Consider the following 13,307-nt stretch of genomic DNA (forward strand, 5'->3'; position numbering starts at 1 on the left):
ATTTTACCAAATTTGAGCAATCCATCGCCTTTTTTTCACCAAAAGCTAGCTTTCATCCGCATAAGAGGTATAAACCCCACATGCGTTGTTTCTGAAGTGAGCTGGGAATGAAAACAACGTTGTGAGTTGTTTAAAGTTCCAAATTGCAAAATTTAGTCGATTTGGCCCCGAAATACTACCCAAGTTGAATTTCCCATCCCCGGGTTTTGCCATTGCCTCAAGCACGGTGCTAACTCGGGCAACTCCCTCGGCTTCCCGGAAAGCGGAGCGGGAAGCTCTGGACGCGCGTCCCATCCCGGAAGCCGCGCTCGCGCTCGGGCGTCCGGGAAAGCTGGCGTTTCCCGCCTTAACGGGAGCTTCGCGGGGCGGCCGCGGGGGGCGCTCGGGTCGGGGCGCGCGCGCGTCGCCCCGCTCCGCCCGTGGGCCGCTAGTCATTGATTATCAGTGGCCCGCGTCGACGGTTTAGTGGCAGTGTCGTCAGCTCGGATCGCGTTTTTCACGTCCCCGCCTTCGTCGACGTCGACCATCATGAAGTAAAACCCCTCGGCTGAGAATTCCCTCTCTCGTCGTCCAGGAAAACTCCACGGGAATTGTGCCTAAGGTGAGTCGAACGGCTTTTAACCTAGTTTGAACTTGGTCGTTGTCTGGTGTCCTGGATTGCTCGGGTATTGATTCCACAACTCGACTCCGCCAAAAAGGCGTATCTATATTGAATGTTTATCCTACATTCCGAGTAGAAATCGCCTAACTGCATTTCATGTTGCCCAATTTCCTCCTAGTTTTATATATTTTACCAGAGGACTTAACAGCATGACGTCCTATAAGTAGGGATATATGTTTCCCTTTTGTGAAGAAGTATGAATTCACGACATTTTACGCCTGAATTTTACTTGATTTCGTGCAAAAATGTAGTTCGTCACTGCAAAATTATGCTCGTGGTGAATCTTCTATAAGTTTCTACCTAGTCGAGCATGTAGTTGTTGTGAGGTGTCCTGGATAGCTCGGGTATTGATTCCACAACTCGACTCCACCAAAAAGGCTTACCATAGAATGTTTATCCTACATTGGGAGTAGAAACACCTTAACTACATTTCATGCTGCTGTCAATCTTATGCCTTTCTACCTATTTGAGCACGTAGTTGTGAGGTGTCCTGAATAGCTCAGGTATCGATTCCACAACTCAACTCCACCAAAAAGGCTTATCTCTATCCAATGTTTATCCCACATTCCGAGTAGAAATCGCCTAATTGCATTTCATGTTGCCCAATTTCCTGTAAGTTCGTATATATTTTAACCTAGCTAAAACCAACACGTTGTCAGGTGCCCTGGATAGCTCACGTATTGATTCCACACCTCGACTCCACCAAAAAGGCATATCTCTATCGAATGTTTAGCCTACATTCCAAGAAGAAATGGTGTAACTACATTTCATGTTGCCCAACTCTATCTAAGTTCGTATATATTTTAAACTAGCTAAAATTAACACGTTGTCAGGTGTCCTAGGTAGCTCGGGTATTGATTTCACAACTCGACTCCACCAAAAAGGCTTATCTATATTGAATGTTTATCCTACATGCTGTGAAAAAATCGCCTAACTGCATTTCATGTCGCCCAATTTCCTCTAAGTTCGTATATATATTAACCCAGTTAAAACTGTAACACGTTGTCAGGTGTCCTGGATAGCTCGAGTTTTGATTCCACAACTCGACTCCGCCAAAAAGGCTTATCTATGTTGAATTTTTATCCTACACTCCGAGTAGAAATCGCCTAACTGCATTTCATGCTGCCCAATCACCTCTAAGTTCGTATATATTTTTACCTAGCTAAAACTAACACGTTGTCAGGTGTCCTGGATAGCTCGGGTGTATTGATTCCACAACTCGACTCCACCAAAAAGGCTTATCTGTATTGAATACTTATTCTACATTTCGAACAGAAATCGCCTAACTGCATTCCAAGTTGCCCAATTGCCTCTTAGTTTTATATATTTTACCAGAGGACTTAACAGCATGACGCCCTATAACTATTGATATAAGTTTCCCCTTTGTGAAGAAGTATAAATTCACAACATTTTACGCCTGAATTTTGCTTGATTTTGTGCAAAGAAAGTGATTCGTTACCGCAAAATTATGCTCGTGGTGAATCTTCTATGATTTTCTACCTAGTTGAGCAGGTAGTTGTTGTGAGGTGTCCTGGATAGCTCAGATATTGATTCCGTAACCCGACTCCACCAAAAAGGCTTACCATAGAATGTTTATCCTACATTGGGAGTAGAAACACCTTAACTACATTTCATGCCGCTGTCAATCTTATGCCTTTCTACCTATTTGAGCACGTAGTTGTTGTGAAGTGTCCTGAATAGGTCGGGTATTGATTCCGCAACTCGTCTCCACCAAAAAGGCTTATTTCTATCGAATGTTTATCCTACATTCCAAGAGGAAATAGCTTAACTGCATTTCGTGTTCCCAAATTTCCTGTAAGTTTGTATATATTTTACCAGAGAAACGAAACTTAATAACGCAATTACTCTCTGTGAGTCTCCTCCAGTTTATAAGGAGTATACTCCAGAATATTAAATTAGTGTTGATGCTTTTCCTGTAAAATATGAATATTGTAAACATTTGATAGTTCCTGAGGTCAGTCGTCCGACATTTAACCTAGTTGTGCATCCAGTCACTGCGAGGTATCTTAGGTCGCTCGTGTATTGATTCGCGTATTTCAACCTCTCAAAAAACATAACCAACTATCATCGTCGACCAGGTGTTCAACTTTCTTTCGGACTACATCCTGCAATTAGGAACTAAAATTTCTGGCCCATCCGTAAAAACACTTATGCCTATAGGGAAACTAATCGCTCGTACGTTGTTTTTAATCCGAGCCAGAAATTGTGGTTTCCATTCGCAAAATGTAGTCCATTTCATGCCCGGAAATAACCATTTTTAGAGAGTTAATTGAGGTCGAAGCACCCATGCGAGTCAACCCAATTGGACGTAATGGATTTTTATCCTTCATTTGATGCCCAGAAAACACCAGCTGTGCATTGAGCACTTATCATTCTTGCTTTCTTTGAGAAAATTCACCGATGAAGTTTTTCATGGGTGAATTATCTGCATTCAAACTCATTGCGCTTGTCCCTACAATGTATTTAGGGCTGCTGACATTGACCACCGTCAGAAAATACCAGAGATGGCCATAACCAACCGTGAATTGACGTTTTATTTTATACTTTTCATACTGAGAGTCCTCATTCAGGAAGTTTGCCCCATAAGAATAATCCATTCTCATCATTCTACCTCGTGATAGATATTAATAGAGGTGCTGTCAATTCCAGCTTTTGATGTTGAAGATGTTTAAACTGCGCTGACGACAGTAATTTTAAGAGATTTAACTTGCAATGATCTCTCCTAGGGGTTTTCAATGTAGAAACTATCACCATACTCATCATATGATGCATATTAGATACTACAAGATCCTTTATACGATATTGATACTTATTTAGATTGTACTTATCGTGCTATGAGGGAACGATCTCACGACAAGCATGAACGATTGAAACTACATTTGAACGTATTTAAATCAAAAAGAACTATATCCTCTCTGACATGAGCTTTGAGATCCATAAGAAAGCACGCATTACATGACTCATGCCACATCGGATACAGTTCATTTTGCTTTAAATTCGTCCATTTTGCAATAAAAAACTATTAAATGGACCGATTTTAACAGATCGCATAAATCAAGCTTGAAGCGAGAACAAGAGGCTTGGCATTGGACTCCTTAGGCAGCTAGGAACCACAATTTCTGACTCAATTTAGAAACAGCGTATGAGGACCTTTCCGACCAAACAGCATATGGCGAAAAAAGCAGGTTTCATATAATCGTATTTAAAGTAATTTCCACCAAATATTTGCGCAACGAAAACATTGATAGAAAATCAAACCCCACTCTTCGAGATCTTACAATTTTAGCCTGTTACAAGCTCCGGGCCGAAAAAATCTCCGAAAAGAGCGTCCTTTATGCAGAGGGTGGTGAAAGCTCAAAACGTCAATATCTTAATGGACCACTAGACAAGGTACGAATGTAAGCATTCTGATACATGTATCTTAACCAAAATTTCTAACGGAGATATTAACATTTTTATTTCACATTGGTTACGAGGAATTTGAACTGCCCGCTGACAAGAAACTCAAGGCTCTACGTGAGTTGAGTCGCGCAATACGACGGTTTCAACAAGCTTCTCAACCGAGTAATGTTCATTTTCCACCATGTGTTGTTCAAACTGTAAGCAATTTGCTATAGCTGAGCCAAAGCGTCAAGATTGAGGTTGCCAGATTTTTATATCGCAGAGACTGTCATGATAACGTTTAGCGCACGATGTGAATCACGTAGAGCATTGAGTTTTCATGAGCGGGTGGTTTGAATTCACGCATCAAGAATCATTAAATATCTTTGGAAGGAGTCGATTTCGGTTAATTTCGTTGTGCGCGTCGTATTGTACGTGACATTTTAGTAAAGAAACATGATCCAAAATGCTGAAATTCTTACCTTGTCTAGTGGTCCATTATTGTACCTTGTCTATTGGTCTGTTCTTAATTCCCCATAACAAAGCGGGAAGTTTACCTATCCCTGGGCCAAAATCGCGAGCTTTCGGATGCCCGGCAACACCGGCCGTAAGAAGACGATAGTGGTCTAGGCTCCTATTTTCGCCGAAGAGGTTTCGGTTCACGCTCCAGTTAGCAGAGGCGATGTCGACACACGGGGCTCCGCGCCCCCACTCCCGCCCCCCTTCGATTCCGTGGAAATTGATTGATTGATTTATGTTTTGTGTCTTGGGGGCGAGTCCGAGATGATCCAGGACTCCCCCCTCCCACCCTCTCCGTAACCTGGATTCCTGCGTGAGCCCACCGAACGAGATTCCCCTCTTCCGGACGTCACTTTCGCCGTCGACGACGGTAATGGAAAATCACGTATGAGCCTCCCGATGTTGCCACGCTTCTCCCGATTAAATATTTATTATTAGATATTTATTATTTATCGATTTTTTTATTATTTATTTAATTTATAAATTATTTATATGTATATTTATTTATTATCTATTATTATTTAGAGGAAAATCGTGAATTTCTCTGCTTGAAATAGTCCTCTTTGGAAAAAAAAAAAAAAACACATTGGATCTAGAGTCCAGACTCTTGAAAACATTGACAAGAAAAAGAACTCTTGATTCAATCAGATGTAAGCTTAAATCAAAAGGAAATCCGCTCAAATTAAGAGGCTTGGTTCTTGATTTAAACAAAATCCGATTGAATCAAGAGTATTTTTTCTTGTCGATGTTTTTAAGAGTCTCGACTCTAGATCCAATGTGTTTTTTTTTCCAGTGATGTAGAAAAGGTACGAATTTAACAGGGTGTCTTCAAGTCCGGAATTTCCAGGAAGTCCGGAAATAGTTCTGATTTTTATAGGGCGGTCCGGAAATACCGAAAAAGTGCAGATGTTTCGCAAGGAGGTCCGGAATTTTTTTCATTTCTGAGCGAGAAATTCAAATGTCTGAACTTTTTCGAATTTGGTCAAATGGAGGCACTGATAAAGCACTGAATTTTTCTGTTGAGGAGGTACCGAATTTTCGGGAAAGTAGTGAAAATGCATTGTAAAAGTAATGATTTTTGGCTAGCTCGTTTTAGTGGACACCCCGATTTAAGCATTCTGTTACTCGTTTCTTAACCAAAATTTCACGTATAGAGCGCGATTCGCGCAAATAACATGAAAGAAATGGCCGAAAGCGAATCGGGGGGGGGGGGGGGTGGGCGGGATGCAGGAGGCGCACGCTCTAACACCCGTTCGCCTGAAAAAAGGAGAAAGAAAAGGGGGAAGAGAGGCAATGGATATATTTCCTTTTTATGTAAATGCGCCCTCCTAAAAATAGGGGTTTCTTATTGCAAAGTATAGTCCAAAGGGCTAATTTTTGCAACTTATAGAAAAAGCTATAGACAAAGGAGACAGCAGGGATATGGAGGGATCCTATTGGTGAAAGCGGGTGGTTGTGATTGACATAGAAGGTAGGTAATAGACTAACTAACGACAACCCACAAGAAAGCTTATGCTTAGTCTAGCATTTACCTTATTAGTCTATAAGAACCGCACATTTGAACCAATAGGATTGCTCCATACTCCTTATGTCTTCTTTGTCTATAGCTTTGTCTATCAAGTTTAAGAATCAGCCGCAGTTGGTTTAGCGAACCTATCCTTATAAATCTTATATGTTTATATATGTAGCCCATACGAACCGACCATTTTAACCAATAGGATCGTCCCATGCTTTCAATGTCTTCTTCAAGAGACCTTATGGTTAGTCTGTATCATTTACCCCACTAGTCTATAAGAACCACCCATTTCAACCAACAGGATTGCTCCATACTCGCAATAGACAGAGAAGACATGATTAATATCTTTCTTTTACTTATATATGTAGATTTAATATATTTAAGTGCTGTTTTATGTCAGCACTTAGATATTAATAACTATATTACTCTATGTATATATTATTCTACCTCTCCTTCTCTATTGCTATGTCTATAGCTTTGTCTATCAATTTCGACAATCCGAGGGCTATTGGGGTCCTTGTTCCCTCTCATCCTTGCAAGTCTACTTCGATGTATCCCGACACCTCTGAAACTCCGTGTCTTTTTTTAAAGAGTAATTACTAATTAATGCTACCCTTTATTTCGTATCCTTGGCTCTTCACTTGGCTCAGTATATTCAAGGAGCGCCTCCGTTTCAACCCCTACAAAGCCAACGACTTGCAGCTCTCCAAAGCTGAAGCTCTCTTTCGACGAGTTCAGAGTTGAAAAAGTTTCAGCTTGGAAAGTTCAGCGCATGGAACAAAGCGTCCGTGCTTCGGCCTGTCACTCGTTCGTCTTCCCCCCTCCCCGGCGCGCGGTGTTGCCAATCTGTAAAATAATCCGAGTTTTTCACCAGGAAGCATTTAAATTTTCATTAAAGTTGACCTTTTATCCCATTCTGCCGTGCTAAGGAAAAACGCCCTATGAACCTCCAGGCATTTAGGAAACATACCAGAATTTTTTGAAGAAATAAGTGGAGTATATTTTAACTATAGTTTAATTTTTCGGAAAATTTAGATTCGCCTGGATAATTGTTAACACACCGGAAATTTTAACAAAGCGGCAACATCACAATAATATCATATACATTTCAGTTTCTTTGAAAATTGGTTAAGTTGCAATGTTATTGCAGTGTTAAGTATGTCAGCAGCGACGTAATGCATGCCAAATATCAATACATTTTTCTGAAATTTGTCAACTTCCTGAAAATAAAAAATAGTCGACTTTCTTGGATTGGTTGGCAAAACTTAGTGACGTTGAGATGACTTGAAGACGTCTCAGTGTGGTACCTCGTGTGACGAACGAAACTCGAATTTCAATTTAACGCCTGGATACAACTATACGTACTCGAGGTATGTCCGTGTAGCATAAGCACGAAATTGAAGGCATTTTGATTTTTCCAGTCCTCACTGTTTCACTTGCGGCGCGGTGAGGGCGAGGCGAATAGCACCGCGAGGATTTGGAAAGACGGATGACCCGCTATTAGTACGAGGGGCGTTCAATAAGTAAGTATCCCCCCTCTCTAAAATCCATTAAAATGGACCAATTTTAAAAAAACTTGGGCTCAAAATCTTCCTTAGGATATTTTGAGTTCAACGAAACAAACCGCAACAAAATCGGACCATGTGCGGCCGAACGCGAGCCGTTTGAACGCGCCGAGGTGCTCGACGCTCCCGCCAAATCCGCGAGGATTTGAAGTCCGCTACAGGAGAAGAGCTTCTCTGCCAAAGCCTTAGTCGTTCATCACTGACGAAAAATCAAAGAAATTTTTGTAGAATAAGGGGCTTACCTCACTTCTCCACAAAACCAGCTCGATCCAAGCAAGTCTGATACTGAGACTAAGACTAAGAGAACAGCTTTTGGATGCCTCGTGCGTGGAAGTCTTTCAGCTGACCGCGGATGAAAGAGTGGACGGCTTGTTTGACCTCTTCCACTGATTCAAAATTAACTCCTCCAAGTTCAGATTTCAGGAACGGGAATAAATGGTGGTCTGGTTTGCTATTTATTATCGTATCTGAAATCTGAACTCGGAGGAGTTAATTTTGAATCAGTGGAAGAGGTCAAACAAGCCGTCCACTCTTTCATCCGCGGTCAGCTGAAAGACTTCCACGCACGAGGCATCCAAAAGCTGTTCTCTTAGTCTTAGTCTCAGTATCAGACTTGCTTGGATCGAGCTGGTTTTGTGGAGAAGTGAGGTAAGCCCCTTATTCTACAAAAATTTCTTTGATTTTTCGTCAGTGATGAACGACTAAGGCTTTGGCAGAGAAGCTCTTCTCCTGTAGCGGACTTCAAATCCTCGCGGATTTGGCGGGAGCGTCGAGCACCTCGGCGCGTTCAAACGGCTCGCGTTCGGCCGCACATGGTCCGATTTTGTTGCGGTTTGTTTCGTTGAACTCAAAATATCCTAAGGAAGATTTTGAGCCCAAGTTTTTTTAAAATTGGTCCATTTTAATGGATTTTAGAGAGGGGGGATACTTACTTATTGAACGCCCCTCGTAGCTTATACCTCTATGGACGTAATTTCAATCAAGTTTCTCTATGTTCGATAGAATACCTGCACAAACGGCTGAAGTTTGCGGGAAGCCCGATGATAACATTATAAGATTACATGAAATTCATAAAAACTGCCGAAAATGGACAGGTACTTATAGAATCATTTGTTCGTCCTAAAATTGGTCAAAAGTTTCAAATACGCTCAAAAAGTTTTTACTTGGTCAATTTCAATTTTTAACAAGATTTTTCGGTTTTTGGCTACTCATAATGCGATACAAAAGTTGAGCTATTAGCCGATTTTACACATATATGCAATAATTACGTAAAATTGTAAATATATTAACATCCTCTTGAGCATCGTTTTTTTTTTTAAATAAAGCATGACCTGAGTCGCAATTATTGCATATAATTGTAAAGTCTGCTAGTAGCTCAACTTTTGTTCTCAATTTTTAATATCATTGCTTTCAGAATCGGGCTCAGTTCCAAGGCTATTATTAAACGCTTTGAATATTCAGGCCAAAGAAAGTCCCTTATGTGCAGCCACAATTATTCCATTGACACAGTTAGCCTGAGCTCGATAGTTAGATCATATCGACGGTGAAACTACCAAACCACGTATCTCGTTTGCGGTGTTTAAAAATCTCCGCTCACATTTTATTTTTTTGAAGTAGACCAAATCAATATCATTCCTTGAAATTTTCACAGAATTTTCTCCGCACGAAGAGGAAAAATCACGGAAATTTTCAAGACTGGACGTTAAGTAGCTTTTCATTTAAAAAATAAAGTATGACAGGAAGTCTGCGACGTCGCAAACCGAGATACGTGGTTTGGTAGTTTCACCGTCGATATGGACTTTATTTTGCAATTAGGAACTACAATATCTGTTTCATCAGTGAAAACACTTTTGTGCGTAGGGGAACTAATGACACATGCGTTGTTTTTTTAACTGAGCCAGAAATTGTAGTTCCTGATAGCAAAATGCAGGCAATATTTCGCGAGCAATGCCTCCAAATTGTGCAATGGTTAAAACTTTACGTAACCGTATTGCAGCCCTCGCCGCGACACGCAACGTGGTGCAAGCAAAACGAAACGGCCCAAAAAACAAAACGCCTTCAATTCTTCGCTTATGCAACGAGGACATCCCTCGAACACGAATAGTTGCATCCAGGCGCTACGATGTCAGTCGCTCGTCCTTCCACTTTGTTTCGATGTTAATTGAAGATTCTTTATTGATTGTGAGTTTTCTGTAACCCGAACTCTACTTCAGTGTGCTGTCTTTTGTTCGGATTAATTGGTTTCGATTTTTCAAAAACGTAATTTTGATTGGATCGGATTTTATAAAAAATCACACCCATCTCAAGTTAGTCTTATGCACTGGAGCTCAAGTTTGTTGTCCATGAGTCGAAGTTCGATAAGCAGAAATATTGGCGTTTGTGAGTTTAGGACTTTTCTGAAACGATGTAAAACAACATGTGTGCCTCAAAAGTCATTTCATCAAAGCTATATTGCCGTGCATGCTAAGGAAAAACATCGTATGAACATTCGAGAGTTGCCACATTTCCCTCTATAAAATGCATATTTTTTAGGAAACCCATGCATATTTTACCTTGAAATTTTCAGAATTTCTAGGTGAAATTGCGAACAAAATTACATGAAAAATTTGAAGAAAAATATATACAAATTTTCCCGATAATTCTTGATTTACCGAAGGAAATTTGGCAACGCCTGAGGGTTCATACGGCGTTCTTCCTTAGCACGGCAGTATAAAAGAGACATATATCGACGGTGAAAGTCGGCAATCACATAACTCGGTTTGCGACGTCGCAGACTTCCTGTCATACTTTATTTTTAAAATGGAAAACTACTCAACGGCAATTCTTTAAAACTGTCATGATTTTTCTTCTCAATGCGAAGAAAATTCTGCAAAAACTTCAAGGAATAATATCAATTTGTTCTCCTTTAAAAAAATGACGTAGAGGCGGAGATTTTCAGACACCGCAAAACGAGTTATGTGATTGCCGACTTTCACCGTCGATATGTGTTTAATGCTTTGAAAATCGATCAAATGAAATTTTATTAAAATATATCTATGAAAAAATTAAAAATTACGCGTATTTTTTTCCTAGCCAAGTAAGATTATGCCGTTTTTGTTCAATCAGAACCGAATACAACTTTAGTATGGTCTCGTCGCTTGAAAATATTTTCGAAAATATCCGGTCGTTTTTCCTCACAAAAAAACAGCCCGGACTGTAGCGTTATTAGCGAAGAGCCTCTCTCGGACTGACGCGCAAACACAGACGCTTAATTGTTCAAACAAGACGCGAAAACACATACACAAACAAAGCTCCCGACACTGTTGTAAGCGGGGTATTGAGCCCGTGTTGGGTGTGATCCCCTCGACTTATTAGCGCTGTTGCATGAATTAAAAAATCTTAATTTTTCCGTTTAACAAAGGGACCTAGTCCACTGCTGCTTTACATCATTAAATTGCATGTAATCGGCAAAAGTCGATTTATTTTGTTTGTTAAATTATTCACTTTCTTATACAGGAATTATAATACATATACATTATGTTTAATTCTAAACTTAAGACTAAAGACTTAAGACTTATAATTTTAGACTTAAGACTCGAAAAATGTGCGCCTCAGGTTGATACGTTGTAAGTCTTTGCTCTTTATTAATTCTTTTAAGAAAAACTAACCTATAGTTTTTTTTTAAATTATCCGTGGATTTATTTCACTTATTCTAAAAGAAAATCATTCGGAATTGCAAGGAAATATTTTGAGTAGTTTTTCTTGCAGAAAATTGAATATATTCGGACATTTTTAAACATCGCAATTGAGGTACGCATTTTTCGCATCCAGTCATCAATATGCACCAAATTATCACTTATTTTTTCTTATTCTTCTAATTCTTTTACTTCTACGAGCGACTAGGGCACATACCTGTTTGTCAGGCCATCTAGTACCGAGCACATTTCATATTATAAAAACAAAAAGTGGTAACTTCTTTTTTAATGGATACAAACGCCAAAGAAGTATAAGGGTAAAATATATGAGTAATAAAAACAATAAATGAACTTGCCATAGTTTGAGTCAAAGAAAATAACATAATAATAACTAATATAAGTGTGAAAGAAAATTATTTAATAACTAATATAACTGTCAAAGAAAATAATACAATAACTAATATAACTGTATTAAACGCGACTTCACGCAAAATAAGCACAAATCTCAGTCAGTGATTAATTTATTTTTTCAAATTGAAAGTACGAGTTATTCTTGGTTTGAACCCTGATATAATAATTGGAGGATCCAGCGAATTGGCAACAATGTCTTTTCTCCATTTAACCCTATGGAAATGTATCGATTCTTGGAGGGACCAGGTGCTCCGAAAAGAATCGATTATTTAGCATAGGTTTAAATGGAGGAAATCCAGTGTTGCCAAATTGCTGGATCTGCCTCTGGATATAATTAATCCAAAATGCGTCCCTCAATATAAAACCTATGTGGAGGTGAGTAGGCATAAAATTTTATTCATTTTAATTTTTTTACTGAGCTTCCAAATCTTCATCAAATTAATCATTGAAGTTGATCCAGCGCACTCGATTTCATGGAATTCCGACCAATCTCCATCCGATGCGATCAAATTATATTATTATTTTTATAATTTTTTTTTTTATATGTGACGTGCGTTTCTTCAAAGCTATATGATTACGGTATTTACGTCCTGATGATGCGCTTAGGCGCGAAATGATCATTGCTATTAAGGAATAAAGGTAAAACTTTTTCCACCTTTTCTGCATCACTGGCATATATATAATTTTTCTTCTAATTGATCAAATTATATTAATCAGCCGCAATTTTTACAAATATTTTGTCACAAGTTTTCTATCTTGATGATCGACACTAAATAGAGTTCCAGTAAATTTGATATTTTAACTGACAGTAGAAACAATACGAAAAGGAATGTGTGAAAGATGCAATGCAACCGCGCACAGCGGCGAGTTATAAACGGAGAGAGCCTCGAAACTCAAAACGCCTTCAGTTTTGTGCGTAGGCAACACGGACATCCCCGGAGTACGAATAGTTGTATTCGGGAGTTACAAGCGCTTCGCGTGTTTAACTTGCAGTTTGTTCATATTCCAGCGCTGTCAATAGTCTTAGAGGAGTAATACTGCCGTGCTGAGGAAGAACGCCGTATGAACATTCGAGAGTTGTCAAATTTCCTCCAATAAAATGTTTGTTTTTGATAAAAGTTATGAATATTTTTCCCCGAAATTTTCAGACACTTTAGATCAAATTACACACAAAATTATCTGAGAAATTGGAGAAAAAATATGATCAATTTTTCTCGAAAATGAGTACTTTGCTTGAGAAAATTTGGCAACGCCTGAAGTCTCATACGTCGTTGTTCCTTAGCACGGCAGAATTGCTCATGCATGCGATTAAAATATTCAGTTCATTCCGTCATCGCCATGCAGCGCTGCGTGCCCTCCAGCTGGAGGGTGACGTAGTGGGTGTGTTGTTCCGTGCTCCACTCATCTGGACCCATTAAATTTCGATTTGTGCGTGGGTCCTCACAGGGATGCGAGGAGGAGCCCCCGTTCCGCCCTCGGCAAGATGAATGGAGAATGAAGAGGTGCACGGTTGCCAGATTCACGGTATGAAACGTCGCTTTGAACACGTTGCCGCCCTA

The 13,307-nt window shown here is 39.7% G+C and overlaps 1 protein-coding gene across 8 annotated transcripts in view; it reads left to right on the plus strand.

Moving 5' to 3' along the window:
* Positions 1 to 435: 435 nt before the first annotated feature.
* The window catches only part of Cadps (calcium-dependent secretion activator 1), a 259,032-nt gene continuing 246,160 nt past the window's right edge, over positions 436 to 13,307 (plus strand). For all 8 annotated transcript variants that reach the window (XM_019041273.2, XM_019041278.2, XM_072304444.1 and 5 more), the window contains exon 1: positions 436 to 601. The gene's annotated coding sequence lies outside the window, so the exon portion shown is untranslated. The remainder of the gene's footprint in view (positions 602 to 13,307) is intronic.

Source organism: Bemisia tabaci, chromosome 9 (genome assembly GCF_918797505.1).
Source record: "Bemisia tabaci chromosome 9, PGI_BMITA_v3".
Classification (NCBI taxonomy): domain Eukaryota; kingdom Metazoa; phylum Arthropoda; class Insecta; order Hemiptera; family Aleyrodidae; genus Bemisia; species Bemisia tabaci.